Source organism: Dendrobates tinctorius, unplaced genomic scaffold (genome assembly GCF_039654945.1).
Source record: "Dendrobates tinctorius isolate UK_male_01 unplaced genomic scaffold, ASM3965494v1 ptg000084l, whole genome shotgun sequence".
Lineage (NCBI taxonomy): Eukaryota > Metazoa > Chordata > Amphibia > Anura > Dendrobatidae > Dendrobates > Dendrobates tinctorius.
In genome coordinates, this window is record NW_027361752.1 from 50,896,996 (window position 1) to 50,912,609 (window position 15,614).

The window sequence follows — 15,614 nt, forward strand, 5'->3', positions numbered from 1 at the left end:
ATCCAGAGGAGGGAATCCACCGTTTCTAGGAGCATCAGTAGACCTGCACACAAGGAAAAGCTGCAGGCCCCCCGGGATTGGACTGAGATACCAACACTACTGTGAGTGTTAACCCCTTCTGTGCACATGCTAGGGTTTAAGAATGGCTGCAATAGATAGAGCACGGCAGCCGTGTGGCAAGGTTAGCAGAGGCCAGATAGGTTATAATTAAATTAGTGTAGCATCATACATTCCTTTAGGTTATGTGCACACTATGCGGTTTTTGCTGCAGTTCCACTGCGGCTTTGGCCCTGCGGAACTGGAGCAGTTCCGCAGACATGGTACAGTACCATGTAACCCTATGGGTTTTCAAAACCGCAGTGCTCACGCTGCGTTTTTTTCCGCGCGGTTTTGCTGCGGTTTATAAACCGCAGCATGTCAATTGTTTCTGCGAATTCTGCTGCGGTTTCACACCTTTAACATAGTAGAGGTGTGAAACGGCAGGGCAAAACCGCAGGTCACTTTACCTGCGGTTTTACCTGCGGTTCCACGGGAAAAACCCGCAGGTGAATCTGCAGCGTGTGCACATAGCCTTACTGTGTTGTCTTGCCAGTTGGATAAATACACTGAGCTGTGATAGTTGGTGCTCCGTGCTGTTTGACGGCCCAGCTAGGGAATATTATACTTGTAAATTATCTGTTTTCATTGCATACCCCTGTTTCTGCATTTTCCTAAACACTGCATTCCTTGCCTGTAAATAAATTAACCCTTTGCTGTTTGCACCTCATCTTGTGTACCATAGTCTCCCTGCATTGTGGTGGTCCCCAGTCCATTGCATCAAGTGGCGCTGCAAGCATGGTTACTGTCACCAAGATGCAGGCAGCAGGCTGCAACGGCGAGAGTGCTAATGTTAGTGGGGATGCTGTGGGCATTGGTGGAACCCCTGCAAGGACACTCCCTATGGGCACCATATTTAGTGTGCTTCTAAAATTTGACGGCATTAATATGCCCCTGTCTGATTGGGTGTCCCGGCTTAAAAGCACCCTGAAGATTTATAACATCAGCACAGACCTTGAAGTGGACATTGCGTTGACTGCCTTGATGAGAGAGGCCCATAAAAACGTCTGTCTACAGCCGCAACGCACCCGTAGTACCCTGAAGGAGTTAGTGAAATTCTTGGAAGAGATCTACGGCGAGACTGTTAGCGCGGACGGCGACATCTTTTCGCCAAATTTTTCTCTAGACTGCAACGGGAAGAGGTAGGGATCTCCCAGTATGCATAGGCGACAGCACTGCAAGAAGTGTTGGCAGAAGTGCAGAGGAAAGAGACGGATGGGCTCGGTGGCATGGGCTCCAAAGACCGGATACTCCGGGAACAATTCATTCTGGGACTGCACAACACATCCTTGAGGAGGGCACAGTCAGAACGCATCCGTGCAGATCCGGCTCTTTCATTCCGTCAAATCCTGGCAGAAGCAGTGTCCTGAAGAAAGGAAGACAGCTACGTGTCTGGGGTTAGGCGTGTCCAGGGTGCCAATACGAGAGGGGACCCAAATCATCAGGAGGTGCTGGTCCAGGTAGTGCAAGACTTGCAGCGGTCTCTTGTCAGTATGCAAGACAAATTAACCCGTATGAAGCAAAGAATGGGAGAACAACAGTCTGACCCATCGTACTCATATAACCACTCTTCAGCCCGACCCATAAGGGATCAGTGGTGGTGCAGGCCCCCTCCCGTCAGACATCGGAGGCACGAAGACAGGCTCGGGGTGCCCCTCAGTGGAGAGGAGGCAACCAATGCTGGGAATGTGGAGGACAAGGGCACTATGCCAGAGACTGCCGGAATTATGCTCAAAGCCAGCCACACCCACCATTAAACTACCAACCCCCCAGTAACGCGGCACTCTGCGGGGGAGGCAAGAAGAGAAGTCGCTCCTTATCATAATGAGCATTTGATTGCTGGGAGTCCCATCCTGCGTGCCGAATTTGAGAGTGTTCCACTGGATTGCTTGATAGATACCGGGTCACAAGTGACAACGATGCCAGAATCATATTTCAAACAGCATTTTCAGGCCCTGGCTAAGCCAGAGAAGGAGACATTGATCGGGTTGTTTGCTGCCAATCAACACAGGGGTCATGTGGATGAATATTCGAATTTGTGGGCAAGAAATGGATCCTGCTAGTCCCTGAGCCCATCAAAGAAGATGTGCCTGTAGTACTGGGAATGAATATCCTAAGAGAACTCGATCAGATAATATTTACCAAACGGGCACCCAGTTATTTGAAGAAGTCTGCTACACACAAGCCTACTCGCGAAGCCCTTCAGCGATTGATCCACATCTGTGGGACACAGAAGAGTGTGCCTTCTTATCAGACGGTAGGGGTCATCAGGGCCCTAGGGAAAGAGCCTGTAATCCTGCCTCCCGAGCGAGAAAGTATATTACACCTTCCAGTGGGGACTCATCGCAACCTTGACTGGCTGTTAGGTGTCGGGTTCCTGCCACTGCACAGCAGGAATCCAGAGCCTTGCACCCAGTGGTCTCCCATTCTTCTTCGGCCACAGTGGAGCCTGCTCAGCAGATTCGTCGGTCCCGGCGCTCTGCCCAAGCCAACTCCATGGGTTTGCTAGCTGCTGCCACCTCTGGCACAGCTATGACAATGCATGCTGCTCAGCAGCAAGATTCTCCAGGGACTAAGTCCTCATGTCGGGCCAAGGGTCACGTGCTCAGGTCCTGCTCGTTTTCGGATTGGCCCATCCGAGAAGCCAGGAGGGTTCCGGACGCCCGTGGCTATAAAAGGTTCGCTTGGCCGCTCGCCTATGCGCTAGTATAGACTGAAATAGTTTGGAGTGTATGATGATGGATGAATCTATCTGGTGACTGACTCATTATGAAACTCCTTCCCTCTGATAATACGAATGTGGTTAGGGTTTAGAGTCCGAGTCAGCGCCTGACAGTGGCTAGTCTATAGGCCACAGTGCATACCAGCCATCTGCACACTAGCGTCCGATGGTGTCGCCCACTGCAGGGCACTATCGAACCGGTGCAACTGTGGCGCCCCCAGGAGTATGGTGGCCACACTGGCTTTGCCTTCATCCAGGGGAGGGTAATGACAGGCTTGGAGGCAATGATGGGTCTCTCCAGAAGTTTACCTATACATGCAACACAGTTCCACTCCAGGCCAGCAGGAGGAACTCTGAACCAGGATTAAGGGGAGGAGTGCTCTCTGTGGGCCAAGAGGAAGGGGTGGTCAGTCAGTCTGCGGAGGGTGAAGTGTGCAGACGTGTGGAAAGAGCGCTGAGGTTGAGCTCCGACTTGAGAGCTCCCTCGTGGTGAGAGCGCATGAGCTGGAGCCTGGTCTCCACGGTTGTACGGATACTAACGGTCCTGCAACAGACACCAGAGGAGTAGGAGGCTGTACATGCCCTGCTCCCATCTAAGACTTGAGGGCACAACAGCAGCTTGGATAGAGAGCCGGGACTCAGAAGAGAGGAGTCCCCGAGATAGGCTACAGCTGTCTGCCGTGCATGTAAGGTTCTTGGGAACATCTGACAGGAGGAACTCCAGTGAACTGAATACTAGGAGATCTTCACATATAGAGGCGCTAGGAAGGAGACTGCACAGCCCTTCTGCTGAGAGAGAATCCCTGAGTTGCTTCCAGGCTAACCTGCTCCAGTACCATCTGTAATCAGGACCCTGGACTGCAGTTATCAAGTAAAGGTACAGAAATTGCACCCCACGGTGTCTTGTCTGCTTTCTACCCTTCCGGCACTGCTACATCCCCGTGCCAACCACCTCTACACTGCCCTGGGACTATAGCTTCACCTGTGGGGAGCTTTTACATCTTCGCTGCACCATACCATCAGTCCCAGCGGATCTGCATAAGCATCGGCTTAACATCTCCCTTGCCGAACACCACAGGTGGCGTCACGAACTATTCCATTAACTACATTCCACCACCCTATTACTTGGGCGCCCAGGGCCACGGACCGGGTCATCGCTGCTGTGACACATCCCCCTGACACCGGCCCGGTACCGAGTACCCCACAGCCCTGGGAGGGCGACCCACAACGCCTTGCACAACCTGTACGCTTACCTGGCCCAACCCAGGGCGATTAGTGGCGTCCACCTGAGTGGCACTGTGCACACTTTCACACGTGATTTAACCCTTGCTGGCATCGCAGTCGCAGTGCCGAGCGCTAGCGGTCTAGAGGGACTTCAGTCCTGTGGTCTAAGGGCTGAGTTCTGTGACTATACGCTAGCGCTCACACTGCCGAGCTCTGTGAGCAATAACAGGCTGCATTGGTGGTTGTGCGGCTCTGAGAGATAAGAGTCCGCTTCTGTACACATTGGGTGAGGTTAACCCAGTGTGTCCCGTTATTATACCGCCATATAGCGTCCGCCATTACCAAGCAGCAGTTAACACCTCTGCACGGTGGACCCCGGGCTGCGAACGTACCTAAAATACCATCTTTATTATTTGGTGCGTTCCGCCAACCCGTAACCTTATACTAGCGCCAGGGTCTGGCTAGTAATGGCGGATGAACAGCGACTGCTGCAGTACATCCGGCAGCTGCAGGGCAGGTTGGCTGCTCTCGAGCGTTCAGCCTCAGCTGCGGATGTTACTGCGGTCGCTGTTCAGGCAGCCACAGAGGCTGTCTCCCGTGTGACCACAGCCATCCCTGCCCCGACTTTGTCCCTCCTCCCGCTACCCGAGAAGTTCTCGGGTGATAGTCCTTCTTGTAGGGGTTTCGTAAGCCAGTGCTCTATACAGCTGGAGCTGCTGGCCGCACGATTCCCCTCTGAGCGGGCTAAAGTGGGATTTATTATTTCCCTCTTGTCGGGCAGGGCTTTGGAGTGGGCCACACCGCTGTGGGAGCGTGGTGATCATGTGGTGCAGAGTGTCTCGCGGTTCTTGGACACTCTGAAGCAGGTCTTCCTGGGACCACAAGTCACCCATGACACCAGGCTCCGGCTGCTGGCATTATCACAGGGCTCGTCCATGGTCAGCCACTTTGCCATCCAGTTCCGGACGCTGGCCTCAGAGTTAGAGTGGCCAGAAAAGGTCCTCATTCTGGCATTCTGGAGAGGTTTGGCTGGCCATGTGAAGGACGCTCTGGCCACTAGGGAGATTCCCGCTACACTGGAGGAGCTTATCACTGTCTCCGCCTGTATTGATCTTCGCTTCGCCGAGCGAAGGTTGGAGCGGGCCCAGTGTAGGCAAAGGTTTAGGTTGGCACCTAGCTTTGCTAGACCTCTGGAATCTTCTGATCGGACGTCCGAGCGTCAGGGGGCTTCCCGTGAGGGATCCAGGCCCCGGTCCGCTCGAGCTCCTGTGAGCTGTCATGTTTGCCGGCAGTCCGGTCACCTTGCCAACTGGTGCCCACAGTAGCTGGGAGAACGCTCTCGCCTAGTGGCCGTAGGAGGCGGCGCACTAGAATCAGCGGCATTTTCCTCCAAGCTGTCCTTTAAGGGGACACTTGAGGTTGATTCTTCTACTCTGGCGGTGGAGGTTTGCGTGGATTAAGGGGCAGAGGGCAATTTTATGTCATCAGCCTTCGCTCAACGGCACGCTATACCCCTGGTTATGATGTCTACACCAGTCACCGTCAGAGTGGTGAACGGCGCCACTCTACCCTCACAGATAACCCACCAGACCGCCCCCTTGTTACTCTCAGTGGCTCCATCTCATCAGGAGACGATATCCCTCCTCGTCATGCCCGAGGATATTGACCAGGTACTTCTAGGGGTCCCCTGGTTGCGGTACCAGTCCCCCCATATAGAGTGGTCCTCAGGGAGGATTATTGGGTGGAGTAAATCATGTGAGGGTAGATGTCTGAGGGAGTGCGTTCAGGTTGCCTCCACCGAGGTTCCCGCAGATCTCTCCTCGCTCCCCAAACACTATCGACAGTATGCGGACGTGTTCTCCAAAAAGGCGGCGGAGACCCTTCCACCGCATCGCCCCTATGACTGTCCAATTGACCTCTTGCCTGGTGCTGAGCCTCCCCGGGGTCGAGTCTATCCCCTATCTCTCCCGGAGACAGAGGCCATGTCTCAATACATCAGGGAGAATCTGGCAAGAGGATTCATTAGGAAGTCAGTGTCACCAGCGGGGGTGGGATTCTTCTTCGTCCAGAAGAAGAGTGGGGAACTACGTCCTTGCATTGATTACAGGGGTCTTAACGCCATCACCGTTAAGAATTTGTATCCTCTGCCCCTGATATCAGAGCTGTTTGATAGGCTACGGGGAGCGAGAGTGTTTTCCAGACTTGATCTGTGGGGAGCTTACAACCTGATTCGCATCCGTGATGGGGACGAATGGAAGACGGCATTTAACACCAGGGATGGGCACTATGAATACCTGGTGATGCCCTTCGGCCTCTGTAATGCCGTCTTCCAAGACTTTGTGAACGATATCTTCCGGGATATGCTTACCACCTCGGTTGTAGTCTATCTGGATGATATTCTCATCTACTCTCCAGATATTGACTCCCACTGGAGAGATGTTTGCAAAGTTTTCGATCGCCTGCGGGCAAACTCCCTCTATGCCAAGTTGGAGAAGTGCGTGTTTGAGTAGGAGTCCTTGCCTTTCCTGGGCTATATCATCTCCGCCCGGGGATTGGCCATGGATCCTGCCAAGCTACAGGCGGTGATGGATTGGCAGGAACCTCATTCTCTCAAAGCGGTGCAGCGCTTTATGGGGTTCATAAATTACTATCGCCAATTCATCTCCCACTTCTCGACTTTGGTAGCACCCTTGGTAGCCCTCACCAAGAAGGGTGCAAACCCCAAGTTGTGGTTGGAACCGGTCTCCAAGGCCTTTTCCATTAAGTCCCATTTCGCTAGCGCTCCCATTCTACATCGCCCGATGTAGATAAGCCCTTCATTCTAGAAGTGGATGCCTCTTCCGTCGGTGCTGGAGCGGTCCTGTTTCAGAAGGACACGCAAGGTCGGAAGCACCCATGCTTCTTTTTCTCCAAAACCTTCACACCGGCGGAGAGGAATTATGCCATCGGGGACAGGGAGTTGCTAGCGATGAAGTTGGCCTTCTCGGAGTGCAGACACCTCCTGGAGGGGGCTCGCCACCCTTTCCAGGTGTTCACCGACCACAAAAACTTGGTGTATTTACGAACAGCCGAGCGGCTAAATTCTTGCCAGGCCAGATGGTCTTTGTTCTTTTCCCGGTTCCACTTCACCCTCCATTTTCTCTCCGCTGAGAAGAACGTCCAGGCCGATGCTCTCTCCCGCTCCGTGGTGTCATCGGAGGAAGAGGAGGAGAAGCCTCGGCTGATCGTCCCATCCGAGAGCCTGAGGACTGTGGCTCCGGTTGCCCTTGAGTCAGTACCTCCGGGCAAGACATTTGTCCCTGCCTGTCTGCGACCGGATGTCCTCTCTTGGGTTCATTCGTCCGTCCAGGGTGGGTGGACATTTCGGGACATAACGGACCTCTGAGCTTCTGGCGAGGACGTACTGGTGGCCGCATATGGCCCGTGATGTCAGAGACTATATTCAGGCGTGCGTCTCTTGCGCCCAGTATAGGTCCTCTCAGCAGCGGCCCGCTGGGCTTCTTTTTCCTCTGCCGGTAGCGGACAGGCCCTGGGAGATGGTCGGTATGGACTTTGTGGTGGGGCTACCCAAGTCCAGTGGCAGCACGGTCATTTGGGTTGTCATCGACCATTTCTCTAAGATGGTGCACCTGGTACCTCTCTCCCGGTTACCTTCTTCGCGGTGCCTGGCATTATTGTTCGATAAGCACGTTTTCCGCCTGCATGGCATGCCGGACAAGATTGTCAGTGACCGGGGTCCTCAGTTTGCGTCCCGGTTTTGGAGAGAGCTTTGTTCCCTGCTCAGCATTGAGCTGAATCTCTCCTCGGCCTATCATCCCGAGACGAACGGGTTGGTAGAGAGAGCCAACCAGACCCTGATCACATATCTTCGACATTTTGTCTCGGCCAGGCAGGACAACTGGGCACCCTTGCTGCCGTGGGCAGAGTTCGCTTTGAACAATGCTGTGGCCGACTCCATCGGTCAGACCCCATTCCTCCTAAATTACGGCCGGCATCCGCGCATCCCTGTACCCATGCCCGTGTCATCCACCGACTCCAGGGTGGCAGACTGGGTGGTGGAGGCACGCAACATTTGGGATCGCACCCAGGATGCTATCCGGGCTTCCAAGGAGAGAATGAGGACCTCCGCTGCTGCACACCGGCGCCCTGCTCCGACTTTTGCCCCTGGCGACTTGGTGTGGCTCTCCTCCCGAAACATCAGGCTGCGGGTAGAGTCCGCTAAGTTCGCACCGTGCTACATTGGCCCCTTCAAGGTCCTCGAGCAGATCAGCTCTGTGGTCTACCATCAGGCTCTTCCACCACACTTGGCTATCTCTGATACATTCCACGTGTCCCTCCTTAAGCCTGTTCACTTGTCCCGGTTCTCCGAGTCATCTGCTGGGACATCAGACTTGTCTTCGGACGAGTTTGAGGTCAATGCCATCGTGGGATGCAAGGTGATGCGGGGCAAAAAGTTTTATTTGGTGGATTGGAAGGGTCATGGTCCAGAGGCTCAGACCTGGGAGCCAGTGGAGAACATACACGCTCCGCTCCTCATTGTGGCGTTTGAGCGTAGCGAGGCTCAGAGGGGAGTGGGCCCTAGGGGGGGTAATGTTAGGCGTCGGGTTCCTGCCACTGCACAGCAGGAATCCAGAGCCTTGCACCCAGTGGTCTCCTATTCTTCTTCAGCCACAGTGGATCCTGCTCGGCAGATTCGTCGGTCCCAGTGCTCTGCCCAGGCCAACTCCATGGGTTTGCTAGCTACTGCCACCTCTGGCACAGCTATGACAATGCATGCTGCTCAGCAGCGAGATTCTCCAGGGACTAAGTCCTCATATCGGGCCACTGAGCATGCCCGTGGAGTGATCTCCCATTGGAGATCGAGGGTCACGTGCTCAGGTCCTGCTCTTGTTTGGATTGGCCCATCCGAGAAGCCAGGAGGGTCCCGGACGCGAGTATTTGTTTCGCAGTTTAGTTGTGTAGTGGGCGTGTCAGAGGGGTGGCAGTGTTTGTGAGCTGCGGTCCTGATTGGTTCATCATGGCTGCAGCGCTGATTCGTTTACCACGGCAGTGAGGGCGGTGCATTTATGAGCGCGCTCACATCCAGATCCTGGGGCAGGCTGGGAAGGTGTAAGTCGCGCATTCAAGAGCGCGCAGAAGGGGCGGCGCGCATTCATGAGCGCGCATTTTTACCTCTCGCTGCGCATTTCACAGGTTCTGGGCACGCTTTTCACAGGTTCAGCGTCTGCGCATTTCACAGGTGCTGGGCTCGCTTTTCACAGTTGCAGCGTCTGCATTTCACAGGTGCTGGGCGCGCTTTTCACAGGTGCAGCGTCTGCGCATTTCACAGGTGCGGGGCGCGCTTTTCACAGATGCAGCATCTGCGCATTTCACAGGTGCTGGGCGTGCTTTTCACAGGTGCAGCGTCTGCACATTTCACAGGTGCTGGGCGCGCTTTTCACAGGTGCAGCGTCTGTGCATTTCACAGGTGCTGGGCGCGCCTTTCACAGGTGCAGCATCTGCGCATTTCACAGGTGCTTGGCGCATATTTCACAGGTGCTGGGCACATATTTCACATGTGCTGGGCGCGCTTTTCACAGGTGCAGCGTCTGCGCATTTCACAGGTGCTGGGCGCGCTTTTCACAGGTGCAGCGTCTGCGCATTTCACAGGTGCTGGGCGCACTTTTCACAGGTGCAGCGTCTGCGCACTTCTCAGGTGCTGGGCGCGCTTTTCACACGTGCAGCGTCTGCGCATTTCAGAGGTGCTGGGCGCGCTTTTCACAGGTGCAGCGTCTCCGCACATTTCTGCCTCTCCACCGTTTGCCACTCTGCCATATGATCCATATTCTACCTATAGTAAGCTGTTGCCATTATTCCCAGATGCTGCGTGTCCATGCATTCCGGAGCACGCATTTTTGCCTCTCGGTGCACATTTAGGGTGTCTTCACACGATGCGGATTCTGCTGCGGCTTTGGCCCTGCAGATCCGCAGCAGTTTCTGACAAAGAGAGTAGTAAACGGGCACCATCCACAGTATCAATTTAAGTGGGATCACCTTGTGCATATAGATAAATTAACATGAAAACACATAAAGAGAAAAAGGTATATGCACACAAATAAGGATCACCACAACAATGAGGTAGTCAAAAAATATATCAATTTTATTTATGAAAACAACAAACACTTTGTTTAAAAACAATTAAAAAGTTTGAACAAACAGACACTAGTAGCAAAACAAAGACAATGGGTCATATTAATAAGTAGTTAAATACTATGGGCTCCAAGACTAACCATTCAATCAAATATCGGATATCTGCTGGTTCTCATAACCTGGGGTCTATCAAAATAATTGTAATGACAATCATGAACTTAGATCAGAATATTAAGATGCCATATTATAAATAGCTACTATGGTTACATAAGAGTGCTAAATATACCATAAATAGATGCTAAATGCTCATCATGTTGCCAACACACATGAATCAGAAGATATACACAGACCCCTTTCCCTAGCATGATATCACCTGGTTTCTGAGGATAAACAAGCCACCGGGTAAGTTACATGGGACCCCCAAACCCACGCGTATCGACACAGTAATGTGTCTTTCTCAAGGTCAGTGTAGTGCTCTGTTGAGGTCCTTAATATATACATATGAAATTAGTAATCACTCTTACCAGCTGAGTTTTGTGTGGGGAGAAAACAAATCAACCCTGGGTCTAATGAGACAGCGTCAGTGCGCAGGCGCCTGTAATCACCGGCGGAAGCACCATAAGTATGCCCTTACTAGGCATCAGTTTCCACTGCGCACGCGCCTGAACATGTTGCTAGGAGTTCAATACTTCCTCCATTACTCGGCGCTGAATCAATACAAGTGCGCAGGCGCCTGAGATAGCTAGAGATATCTTCAAACCTTAAATCACAATGAGCAGACGCCCAGGCACTCCTACAAAGGGTCCGCCCCCTTCCCTCAGGGAGACGTCAGGCCCATGTAAGTGCGCATGTGCTAATAAGTCCCCCGAACATTTAGAAGCTACGGTCTCTCACTGCGCAGGTGCCTTAACTAAACAGCAAGGTTGCCTACAATTTCTCAATGAGGACACCGCATTCAAGCGGTAACGCATATAAAGAGAGTCCCGTGTCGCATTGAACCTAGACACAAATATGATCAGATTCTAGCATATTAAGTTAGCTTTGAATGCTTTCCAATTATTGGCAAACCATGATAATAAGGAACTTCATCAGTTCACTCAGGCGCCCGGACTTAGTGTCCCTACTAAGGGCGCCACAGTAATAAAGTAACGCATAAGAATTCTTAGTACAAATACAATCGCAGTTCAGCATGTCAAAAGTGGTCTAAGTACTGGCTAAACATGATAATAATAATGAGCTTTATCAGTTCACTCGATATACCGGCGCCCAAGTTTAATAACACAATCGTCCCTGCTAGGGGCGCCATAGTGATGAAATGGCACATAAACATTCTTAATGCAAATACAATCGCGATACAGCATATCTAAGATATATGTATAAGGAGAAACAAGAGCTAGTAGGCAAAAAAGTCTAAAAAGATTCCATTTTTATTAGGTAAATGATCAGGACTTACAATAATTACACATATAAAAATAGTGAGACCATAGCAGAATAATCCAGGTGCTACACTGGGTGGAAGTCAATGCCCAAGAATGCATTTAACACCTAATGAGGGGTTAATGACCAGTATATAACATTACAAAAAGGTATAAATGCAAGGAGAGGACTCAGAACGGTAGATAATTAAGACGTATGTGGCAATTCACACATGAGGCTGTAACTGTAATAAGCTACCTGCGCTGAAGACGTCTCATGAGAACCTGTGCCAGAATAAAAGACCGAAAAAAGAAACTCACCAGTAATGTAAAGGGCAATAGACAAGACAAAAGTACTCACCAGCAGATGCGTGTGATGCAAGCCTGTCAGAATGCTCTAGTGGAAGTACTTGCAGAAGCATCCCATCCTCCCCCTGTCCATCCTCCCCCTGTCCATCCTCCCCCTGTCCATCCTCCCCCTGTCCATCCTCCCCCTGTCTATCCTCCCCCTGTCCATCCTCCCCCTGTCCATCCTCCCCCTGTCCATCCTCCCCCTGTCCATCCTCCCCCTGTCTATCCTTCCACAGTCCATCCTTCCCCTGTCCATCCTTCCACCACCGTCCATCATACAACCGTCCCTCCTCCTACCACTCACTCCCTCTCCTTTCTCTAGTTCCCCATTCCATTCTTCCCAGTACCTTCCTTCCCCATTGCATTATACCCCAATGCCCTCACCATACCCACCCCCACATACACATTCAATGTACCCACAAACCTCGTCTGTCCATCCACTCCCGTCCCAACCACATGTGTTAAACCCCCCTTCCACTTCTGATCCTCACCAACTCCCTCCCCAGTCCTCTCCCCCCCCTTCGATGTGGTCAACCCTGTTAACCCCTCCAATACTATCTCCACCCAACATTGTCACAATTTGTAAAGTGATTTGTTTTTTCAAAAAAAAAAAGGTAATGTATACCAAAAAAAAAAAAAATTTAAAAAATTTTACAAAAAAGGTTTAAGATACCAAAAAAAAAACTGTTAAAAAAAATTATTAAAAATTCACAAAAAAAATAAAGTTATTACAAATTCACAAATAAACAATGTGTTTTTTTTTTTTTAAAAAAGAACTTTATTGTGTTGTTTCTTTTTTGTTCTTTCTTTCTTGGGAAATATTCAAAGTACACCAGTGGTGTAAAAGGTAAACAAAAAGCAACACTTGGTAACACAACACTGGGTAATATTTCACAGTACACCGGTGGTGTACAAGGTACAAAAAAACAACACTTGGTAACACAACATTTGGTACCCAACACTTGGTAACATTGCAAAGTGTAAAACTTAAAAAAAAAACAACACTTGGTAAAACATATCACATGGCAACACAATGCTTGGGAAAACCAAACACTTATTAACATTTCTGGAGAAAACGTATTTTACTTGCCGTTTCATGGACATATTTCTCACTGTGATTGACAACGTTGCTCCACAATTTGTGTGCTTTTTATGACATTGTTTTGTTGAGGAACTTTGGAAGTTTGCTCTTGTATTGTGGTGTCAACGGAATACCTTCTGTAAAGGACAAAGACATTTGCATTATTTCAGTAATTCTTAAGAATTATTACATGTTCAGTTAAGGAATGAAACTAACCCTAAAAACAACTTTAACTGTGTTGTCCTTGAAAGTCTGTGAAACTCGTAAATCAGTATGTGATGACTGATGAAATCTCTGAAGCCATTCTTCAACTTCTTCTTTTGCAAAAATCTTTGCTCTAACCTTTGCATGGACTCTACGTGATAATCATAGCCGCTTGGTAGAATATCCTGCAAGATGGTATTGCAGAAGGGAGAGAAAAGGTTAAGTAATGCAATGGGTATCACATCACCAAGTTACGGCGGCCTGACAGTTACTTGCTGCAGTGTTCATCTCCCTCCTAATCTATACAAACTATATACAGTATTTCACAAAACTGAGTACACCCCTCACATCTTTATAAATGTTATATGTTTTCATGGGACAATATAGAAGATAACACACTTTCATACAATGTAAAGTAGTTTGTGTTCAGCATGTATAATGGGGACTTTAGGCTACTTTCACACATCAGTTTTTTGCCGTCAGGCAGGATCCGGATTTTTTAGAAAAAACGGATCCGGCATAAATTTTGGAGAACTGTAGAAACGGATCCGTTTTTTTGCTGGATCCGTCTCTGTTCCTGGGGGCTGGCCAATTGGATCTGAGCATGCGCAGACTTAAAAAAACCGGATCCGGTGGCTGGATCCGTCTTTTTCTGGATCCGGCGCATTCCGGCGCCCATAGACTTTCATTGTAGCAAAAAGCTGGAAGCGCCGCATCCGGCGCTTCCGGCTTTTTCGCCGGAGACAAAAAACGTTACAGTAGCCGTTTTTTCCAGACGCCGGAATGAGACAAGTTGCCGGATCCGTCAAAAAACGGATGAAACGCAATGCCATCCGGCACGATCCGGCGCTAATGCAAGTCAATGGGGAAAAACCGGATCCGGCATTGCATTTTGCCGGATCCGGTTTTACAAAAAAAAGCCGGATCGCGCCTGAAGGCAAAAAACTGATGTGTGAAAGAGGCCTTAGACATGCAATAATCGCTCCGATGATCGCTGCTCAGAGAGATGATTGAATGTGTCAATGGTCAGACGACTCGGCAGCATGAGCGAAGATTTGATTTCAATATGCTGAATAATTGACGTTAGTTGCACCGATTTTCCAACATGTAAAGGCCCCGTAGATGCTCGTGAGCAGCAAGTGTGGTGGCGTCATCCTCCGGGAGCAGCAGCCCTCCCTGTTCCATACCAAAACATTGCCGGCCTACAGCCGTGGTGTTTGCGGTGATTAGGCCAGAATTGCAGCACAAGATAATCGTGGTACCAGCACAACCGCCGCTTTAAGCACGTGTGATCTATTTAGCGCAGGATTTTGGCTGGTGATTTTGCCTGCACTGAGCATGGCCATAATTGGTGGGTAAAGCGCTAGTCTGATTAAGGCCTTGGAGGGAAAAAAAATTTCAAAAATATAAATATGTTTGTTAATAGGGGAAGTTGGGGAAATTATTTAAAAAAAAAAAAAACCTTTTGGCAAATATGCATCCTAATTAAAGTCAACCCAGCGGGGGTGACCCATAACTGCTGCTGCTGGACGCCATTGCTGGCTGCGGGATCCATCTCTATAATAATAATAAAAATAAATAAATCTTTCAGTCACATGGCTTCTTGTTTTTCTTTTGTCTAATACAAGTGTGGCAAAGCATGGAGTTACAGCCACTACAGTGTATAGCGCAGGTACAACAGACCCAGTGTATACAGATGAACCCCAGTAGATATCACAGGTGCACAAGTCCGTAATGACGGAGTGTGCTCCTGAATGTGCACCTTCGCTGCCCTGATAAACCAAACAGCGTCAGGACATTTGCAGCCTGGCAGCCAATCAAACCACGGAGCTGCAGAGCTAATACCTTCCCAACCACTGAGGTGCATGTACGTTACAGACGAGGAGCTGGTGTACGGAGCGGCTCATGATCAGGGACAGACGCGAAAGAGATGCTTCCATCCTCCATCTGGCCATGTATGGAGCATACGCTGGGGTCTAAGGCTCAGGCACAACGTACTCATCTCCGCCCCACACCACGAGCTGTCAGCCCTGCACCCCACAGCACGCTCAGTCCTGCACCCCACACCATGAGCCATCAGACCTCCGCCCCACACCACGAGCCAGCGGACCTCAGACTCACCTGCTATGTTCGGGAATATGTGCGAGAGCGTCGTACGACTGGCTGTTGTGTCCCAAATCCAGGTGGTACTTGAAGGTACGAGTCCTCAAAGTCGCCTACAATCAGGAGACATCTGGTCACTCACCAAAAAATATCATAGATACATAGAGACGAGAGCTTGTACATGGCATTACCTGACTTTTCAGGTCGTCCGCAGTCTCCAAAATAGCCAATGTGGCTAATTGAATCAGCAGCTCTTTCCAACCGACACCTTCCAGGAGACGCTGCACCT

At 50.5% G+C, this 15,614-nt stretch overlaps 1 long non-coding RNA gene across 1 annotated transcript in view; it reads right to left on the reverse strand.

The window, feature by feature from the left end:
- Positions 1-11,995, reverse strand: part of LOC141097485 (uncharacterized) — a 159,143-nt gene extending 147,148 nt beyond the window's left edge. The window contains exon 1 of the long non-coding RNA XR_012233969.1: positions 11,948-11,995. This is a non-coding gene — a long non-coding RNA (uncharacterized lncRNA). The remainder of the gene's footprint in view (positions 1-11,947) is intronic.
- Between the last annotated feature and the right edge of the window lie 3,619 nt (positions 11,996-15,614).